The sequence below is a fragment of the Orycteropus afer genome, unplaced genomic scaffold (genome assembly GCF_000298275.1).
Source record: "Orycteropus afer afer isolate SDZICR_OR568_19922 unplaced genomic scaffold, OryAfe1.0 scaffold00092, whole genome shotgun sequence".
Taxonomy (NCBI): Eukaryota; Metazoa; Chordata; class Mammalia; order Tubulidentata; family Orycteropodidae; genus Orycteropus; species Orycteropus afer.
In genome coordinates, this window is record NW_006921679.1 from 2,224,436 (window position 1) to 2,232,897 (window position 8,462).

Here is an 8,462-nt window from a genome sequence, read left to right on the forward strand (position 1 = left end):
TTCTGCAGTGTGAAATTGGCTAAATATGCAATCAAAATGTGTTGATAATTACTGGTGATTGGGATGAGAAAGTTGGGAACAAAGATTAAGTATCAGTAGTTGGAAAATACAGCCTTAGTAATAGAAATGACACTGGGGATCCCATGATAGAATTTTTGCACAGCCAAGGACTTATTCATTGCAAATACATTCTTTTTTTCTCTTCTTCTTCTTCTTCTTTTTTTTTTGACACTGAACACCTACGGTGTAGTAAATTACACAGTGTGGCTTTTCTAGCCATAAGTCTTTGTAAACTCTGTGGTGGAATTTGCTGCAAGCAACTGAGTAGCTCCTGACTGTTAAAGTTGTCCACCTGGGGTATGTCAGTTGGGAGCAGCACAAAGTAATTTTCTGGGAAGTTTACTCTCTCTCAGGTGTGTAGAATTCTTGATGTTGGGATTGGTTGGTTTGGACCACTCTCAGGCTTAAAAGGAGCCCTCCTAGAGGCAGAAGGAGTCTCTATGACTGCTGGCTGAGAAATATTGACTGCTGGCTGAGAAATATGTACTGCTAAGAGAAACACACTCCTGAGAGACATGCACTTGCTGAGAGAGAGATGAAAGAGACACACTACTGAGAGAGTGATGTGCCACTGAGACTGCTGGCTGCTGAGTGAGAGGGCCAGCTGCAAGAGACTGAGTGCATTTTTTAACTTGAATTGTAGCCTGTTGCTTCCCTAATAGACCCCATAAATCTGTGAGTTCTGTGTGGCCACTGCAGCAAATTATTGAACCCAGAGAGTGGCAGTGGGTGCTAGGGGAGGAACAGTTGGTGTCAGGTTGATGAAAGTGCCAGAGGGAGGCAGCATGTCTGGCCTCACAGGAATAGGCCTTGGGCTACTGATGGTGATTCTGTCATCCTCTTATGCAGTTAGAGGAGGTCAGAAGATGTGGCCTCCCTGCCCCTTTGGCAATGCCAAAATTTAAAATTTATTAACCATTTGGGGAAAACCCACCCCTCAGAACTGCTGGCCACCACCCTCACTTTTGGCCAAGGTCCTGCACTACAAAGGCTTAGCCTGAAGGGAGACACATGTTGTGGGGGGTCTATGACTAGGCTTCCAGGTAAAGCAGTCAGGTTCTGGGGACAAAGTCCACATTGAGGGGATGGGGCCATCTGGCCAGGTCCTCTACTACACCTTTGTGCATTTTGTCCTTGAGGTAGGCACTTTTCTGCCATTCAGACTTGAGTTCCATCTGCAAATAACTTCTTTAAACAATATAAATGGAGACTATACATGTGGACATTTCCAGATGGAATACACAGGACTCAAACCAACTACATCTGTGGAAAGAGATGACAGAAAAGCTTAATATATCATCAGTTAGAACAAGACTAGGGACCAACTGTAGATCAGACCATCAACTACTCATATGCAACTTTAAGTTGAAGCTGGGGAAAATTAAAACCAGTCCACGAGAGCCAAAATATGACCTTGAGTATACCTCACCTAAACTTAGAGACCATCTAAAGAAAATATTTGATGCATTTAACACCAGTGACTGAAAACCAGATGAGCTATGGGATGACTTCATACATGAAGAAAGCAAAAGATCATTAAAAAGACAGGAAAGGAAGGAAGAGAAGACCAAAATCGATATCAGAAAAGATTCTGAAACTTGCTCTTAAGAGAGAATAGCTAAAGTGAATGGAAGAAATGATGAAGTAAAAGAGCTGAACAGAAGATTTCGAAGCAGCTCAAGAGAACGAAGTAATGTTCTTGTAATGAAATATGCAAAGACCTAGAGTTAGAAAATCAAAGGGAAAGAACACATTTCACATTTCTCAAGCTGAAAGAACTGAAGAAAATATTCAAATCTTGTGATGCACTATTGATAATTTCCATATTCTCTTGGATCAACTTTTTTTTGGAATAGGCACAAATATGGATCTCTTCCAGTAAATTGTCCAGGTAGCTGTCTTCCAAATTTCCTGGCATAAATGAGTCAGTGCCTCCAGTGCTGTACCCATTTGTTGAAACATCTCAATGAGTATTCAATCAATTCTTGAAACCATGTTTTTCACCAATTCCTTCAGCACAGCTTGGACTTCTTCCTTTAATATCATTGGTTCTATCATTGCTACCTCCTGAAATGATTGTCAACCAATTCTTTTTTGGTACAGTGACTCTGTGTATTCTTCCATATTCTTTTGATATTTCCTGCATCATTCAATATTTTACACATAGAATCCTTCAATATTCCAATTCAAGGGTTGAATTTTTTCTTCAATTCATTCAGCTCGAGAAATGATGAGAGTGCTCTTCCCTTTTGGTTTTCTAATTCCAGGTCTTTGCACATTTCATTATAGTATTTTCTTTTGTCTTCTTGAGCCATGCTTTGAAATATTATCTTCAGCTCTTTTATTTCAATAGTTCTTCCTTTCATTTTAGCTACTCTCCATTCAAGAACAAATTTCAGAGTCTCTTCTGCCATCCATTTTGGTCTATTCTTCTTTTCTAGTCTTTTAAATGACCTTTTCCTTTCTTCATGAATGATGTTCTTGATGTCATACCACAGCTCATCCAGTTTTCGGTCATTGATGTTCAATGTGTCAAATCTGTTTTTCAGATGGTCAGGTGGGATATACTCAAGGTCATATTTTGTCTTTCATGGAGTTGTTTTAATTTAAGTGTTGAAGAGCAAAGATGTCACTTTGAAGACTCAAGTGTGCCTAACCAAAGCCATGGTACTTTCAATTACTTCATGTCCATGTGAAAGCTGCACAATGAATAAGGAAGACTGTGTTAGGCTGAGTTCCCTAGAGAAGCAAAATCAGTAAAGCTTATAGAGTGAGACAGAGAGAAATTTATCTTAGGAAAATGGCTCACACACATAGAAGCTGGCAAGTCCCAAGTTCCTGGATCAAATATCAAGCTGGAGGCTTTTCCCAACTCACACAGCTACAGGGGCTGATGAGCTCATGGTTGGCAGGCAGTATACTGGCTGTTGACTCCGACAGATGACGAATCCAAGATCACCATGTTGAATGGTGGATTGTTCACTCACATACAGTTGTAGGCAGCACAACAGGATCCAGATCCACTGAAAAGTCTGTCTTTTTCCCAGGATGTCCATGTATATATATATTGGAAGCAGGCCACACCTCTAGGAAACTCCATTTCAATGGATTGGCTGCTCAAAACATATACATCCGATCTCATCATGAGAATAACCACACCACACCACAACTGCTCAAACCACTCAGAATCGTGGTCCAGCTGAGTTGACACATAACTCCAACTATCACAAAGACCAAAGAAGAACTGATGCCTTTGAATTGTAGTATTGGTGAAGAATACTCAAAATATCATGAACTACCAGAAGTACGAACAAACCTGTCCTGGAAGAAGTGCAGCTGGAATATTCCTTAGAAAGGAGAATGACCAGACTTCGTCTCACTTTGGTCATGTTCTCAGAAGGGGCCAGTCCTTAGAGAAGGATATCATGCTTGGTATAGTAGAGGGTCAGAGAAAAACAGACAGACCTTCAATGAGATGGATTGACCTTGTAGCTGCAGTGATGGGCTCAAGCATAGCAGGTATTGTGAGGATAGCACAAGACCAGGTAGCATTTTGTTCTGTTGTATGCAGGATTGCTAAGAATCAGAATTGACTCAATGGTCCCTGGGGGGGAAAAAAAATAAAACAGCAGCATAGCCAAAATACTGAAAAATGTAGGAAATATAAAAAAAAAGTGGAAGGAGTACACAAGAGTTACTGTATGAAAAAGAATTCATTGACATTCCACCATTTCAAGAGGTAGTGCATGATCGAAGAACCAGTGGTACTGAAGGAAGAAGTCCAACTGCACTGAAGATGTTAGCAAAAAACAAGATTCCAGGAATTGATGGAATACCCATTGAGATGTTTTAACAAATGGATGCAGTGCTGGAGGTGGTCAATCTTTTATGCCAAAAAATTTGGAAGACAGTTACCTGGCCACTCATCTGGGAGAGGTCCAAATTTGTGCCCATTCCAAAGAAAAGTGACTCAACAAAATGCAGAAATTATTGAACGGTAGGTATCATTAGAATCATACACAAGTATAAATTTACTGAAGATAATTCAAAAACAGCTGTAGCAGTACATCAGCAAGGAACTGACAGAAATTCAATCTGGATTCTGAAAAAGGCCTGGAAGGAAAGATATCATTACTGATGTCAGGTAGATTTTGGCTGAAATCAAAGAATACCAGAAAGATGTTTACCTGTGTTTTATTGACCATGCAAAGGCATTCGACTGTGTGGATCATAACAAATTATAGGTAACATTGAGGAGAAAGGGAATTCCAGAACACTTAGTTGTGTTCTGAGGAACTTGTACATAGATGAAGAGGCAGCCAGTCAGACAGAACAATAGGATTCTGTATGGTTTAAAATCAAGAAAGATATGCATCAGGGTTGTATCAATTTACCATACTTGTTCAATCTGTGTGCTGAACAAATAATCCAAGAAGCTGGGCTATATGAAGAAGAATGTGGCATCAAGATTGTAGGAAGAGTCATTAATATCCTGTGATGTGCAGATGACACAACTTTCCTTGCTGAAATGAAGACTACTTGAAGCACTTACTGATGAACATCAAAGACTACAGCCTTCAGTATGGATTACACAGCAACATAAAGAAAACAAAAATCCTCACAACTGGACCGAAAAACAACATCAAAATAAATGGAGTAAAGAATGAAGTTGTCAAAGAGTTCATTTTACTTGGATCCACAATCAATGCCCATGGAGGCAGCAGTCAGGAAATCAAATGACATAGTGCATTGGGTAAATCTGCTGCAAAAGACCACTTTAAAGTGTTTAAGAGCAAAGATATCACTTTGAAGACTATGGTGCACCTGACCCAAGCCATCATATTTTCAGTTGCCTACTATGCATGTGAGAGATGGACAATGAATAAGGAGGACTGCAGAAAAATTGATTAATTTAAATTGTGTCTGGGTAAGACTAGTTAATGCACCAGGAACTGGTAGAAAATGAACAAATCTATCTTGGAGGAAGTACAGGCAGAATGCTCCTTAGAAATGAGAATGGCCAGACTTCACCTCACATACTTTGGCCATGTTGTCAGAAGGGACCAGTCCCTGGAGAAGGATATCATGCTACATAAAGTAGAGGGTCAAGGAAGGATCTCAAAAAGATGGATTGGCACAGTGGCTGTCACAATGGGCCATGGATTTCTGCTCATTTTTGGAGAAGACAGAGCAGAAGTTCTCTCTGGCTCTCTGAAGGCTGAGAACACTGCTGAGATACTGCTCACCAGAATCTACATCAGACTCTGTTGTTGTTGTTATGTCCCTAGTTAGAGGAAACCTCCTCTGAGAACAGGGTATAAACAAGTCTCCTCTCCAGACCACTCATTAAAGGTAAAAGCCTGAAGTCTAAAGATTTGGGATCTGTGTTAATTATCCAGTGTTTCTGTAACAGAAATACCAAAAGTGGGTGACTTTAACAAACAGAAATGTATATTCTTCCAGTTTAGGTTAGATGCCTGAATTCAGAGTGTGGACTCCAGCGGAAGGCTTTTTCTCTCTGTCAGCTCTGGAGAAAGGTCTTATCTCTGAGTTCATGGTGATCTTCTGTTGCTTGGCTTGTGTCTTCCCCATCTCTGCTTACTAGCTTCTTTGTTTAAACTCTTTTATATCTCAAAAGAGATTGACATAAGATACACTCTACACTAATCTTGCCTCATTAACATAACAAAGATAACTCATTTCTAAATGGGATTATAACCACAGGCTTAGAGGTTAGGATTTACAACATGTTTTTGGGGGACACAATTCAATCCATATCAGACTCCAACATTTAAACTAACATTGCAGTTATCAGTTTTGATTCTCCAGTGCTAAATGAATGTCTTGAGGTCTTACTTGCATGTCTTGCCATGCTTACCTTGCAATAAACTAAACAAGTTTATGCATGACAAACTGAACATTTCTTTATATATTCTTAAGATAAAATCCTCCAAGTTGTCCAGCAAATACATGAAGAGATGCTCACTGTCATTGGCCATCAGAGAGATGCAAATCAAAACAACAATGAGATACCATCTCAACCCAGCACTGATGACAAGGTTCAATGAGATAGAAAATAACAAATGCTGGCAGGGGTATGGAGAGATTGGGACTCTCATACACTGCTGGTAGGACTGTGAAGTGTTACAACCACTGTGGAAAGCAGTATAGTGATTCCTTAGAAAGCTGGAATTGGAGATACCATTTGGCCTAGCAATCCCATTACTAGGTATATATCTTAGAGAGATGAGAGCCAGGACAGGAACAGATATATGCACACTCATGCTCATCACAGCACTATTTACAATAGCAAAAAGATGGAAACAACCTACGTGCCCATCAGCGGAAGAGTGGATGACCAAACTATGGTACGTACACATAGTGGAATGCTATGCAGCACTAAAGAGTAATGTAGAGTCTGCAAAACACCACATAATGTGGATAACTTGGAGGACATTATGCTGAGTGAAATAAGTCAATCACAGAAGGACAAATATAGTATTAGTCCATTGTTGTGGAGGGTCAAGGAAAGGTTTATATGTGGAAGGAAATTCTGTTGGTTGCCAGAGGTGGGAGGGGAGGGGAGGGAACACTGCGGGGAAAAAAAAAAAAATGCATTGACCCATATCACTTTAGTTTTGTGTATTTCACTGTACATGAATTATATTTCAATAAAATGCATTTTAAAAAAAAAAAAAGATAAAATCCTCCAAGACACACTCCTAATCAAATTTGCTTTCTTGCTATTTTCCTTACTTAGAATATAGGGTTTTGAGAGAAACTAATTAAAACACATTCTTTTGAACTTGAATTTGTTGCCAAGAATATAAATGATTCACATCATCAATGAGAAGGACTTTCAGCAATGAAAAATTTACTCCTTCAGAGCAAGTCTTGACATCTTTTAACATAGAAAACATTACTATTGCCCTTAGTAAGCAAAGGAGCTCTTGTGGTGTGGTGCCTAAGGCATTTGACTGCTAACCAGAAGGCTAGTGGTTCAAACCCACCAGCTGCTCCACAGAAGGAAGACAGGCCAATCTACTTCCGTAATGATTTACTGCCTTGGAAACCCAATGGGGGTCACTATGAGTCAGAATCAACGCAACAGTTTTAGGTGAACAAATGCTTCCATTTTGAAAAAGTTATAATCTCATAACATCTAATAATATGTCAAAATGTTTATTATTTATTTTTTCTAATTTTTTTATTGTGATTTGAGTGAAGATTTACAGAGCAAATTCACTTCCCATACAGCAGTTCACATATAATTTGTCTCATGTCATTGACCACAGTTTACCACAATGCAACAGCTCCCCTCCCACTTCCTCCCCATAGTTACCTCTTCCCAGTGACCATCCCTCCATACTCTCCTGCACCCTGAGCTGTCTCCCTGTGCATAAGCAGCCCTTCCTTCTCCCATGATTGTTCTCTTCCAATGCTGCATCTTCCTCAGGGATATGTTTTCGATCTGTATCCTGGTCCCTTGTTTCTCCTGCTTTATCTTGCTTCTTTGTGTGGACTGTGATGCATTGTTGTCTCCAAGGCATTGTAACCTTTTTGTGTTCATATTTAATTGATTGTATGTTGGAGTGACTTGCCCATGATTTTGTTTTCTTTGTATGTTATTTATGCAAGCAGGGTACAATGCTGTACTCCTCTATTTGCTAGTGGGCAGCACTTATACACTCACCACCTGTCTCCTTTCCTGTTGTCAGCCTCTTGTATGTCCCTGCCGACCTTGGCAGACAGAGCCTATTCGTAGGTCCGTGGAATCCAAATGAGAATGCTATAACTTTAAAATCCAAAATGGCTGCCACTTGTAACAATTCATAATGGCTGTGCCCTTGGTCATTTTAAATATCTAAAATGGCTGCTGTGTGTAAACAATCAAAATGGCTGCACCCTCCGGACAGCAGAAAATCAACAGCTCAGGTTGTCTCCCACCTTGCTGTTTCCCTTCCTAGACATAGGCCACCAGTGCAGTAGACCCTGCAGCCCTTGGTGACCAGGGCTGATCTTTAGGTCAATTATCAGGTCCCAACACTACTTGGAACTATTCAAGTTGTTGGTCCCGTTGGAGTAGCTGACAGTTCACAGCTCTGACCATCTCTGTACTCACTGTTTGCGTTCAAGTTTTTCCACTAGTTGGTGCCTAATCCACCTCTGTATAGTTCCTTTCAAAGCTCAGGGCTCCAGAATTATCTTTTGTATCACTATCAATTGTTTTTTCTTTTCTTTGTTGAAGAGGGTCTGTGTCACTTGTCTGCCTATTCCTCTGTCTTACCAGAAGTCTCTCTCCCTCTTTTCTTTTGTTAAATTTGCCAATTTTACTAACCTTTTCAAAGAACCAACTTCTAGTCTTGTTGATTTTTTTCTATTTTTGGTTTCATTTATTTCTG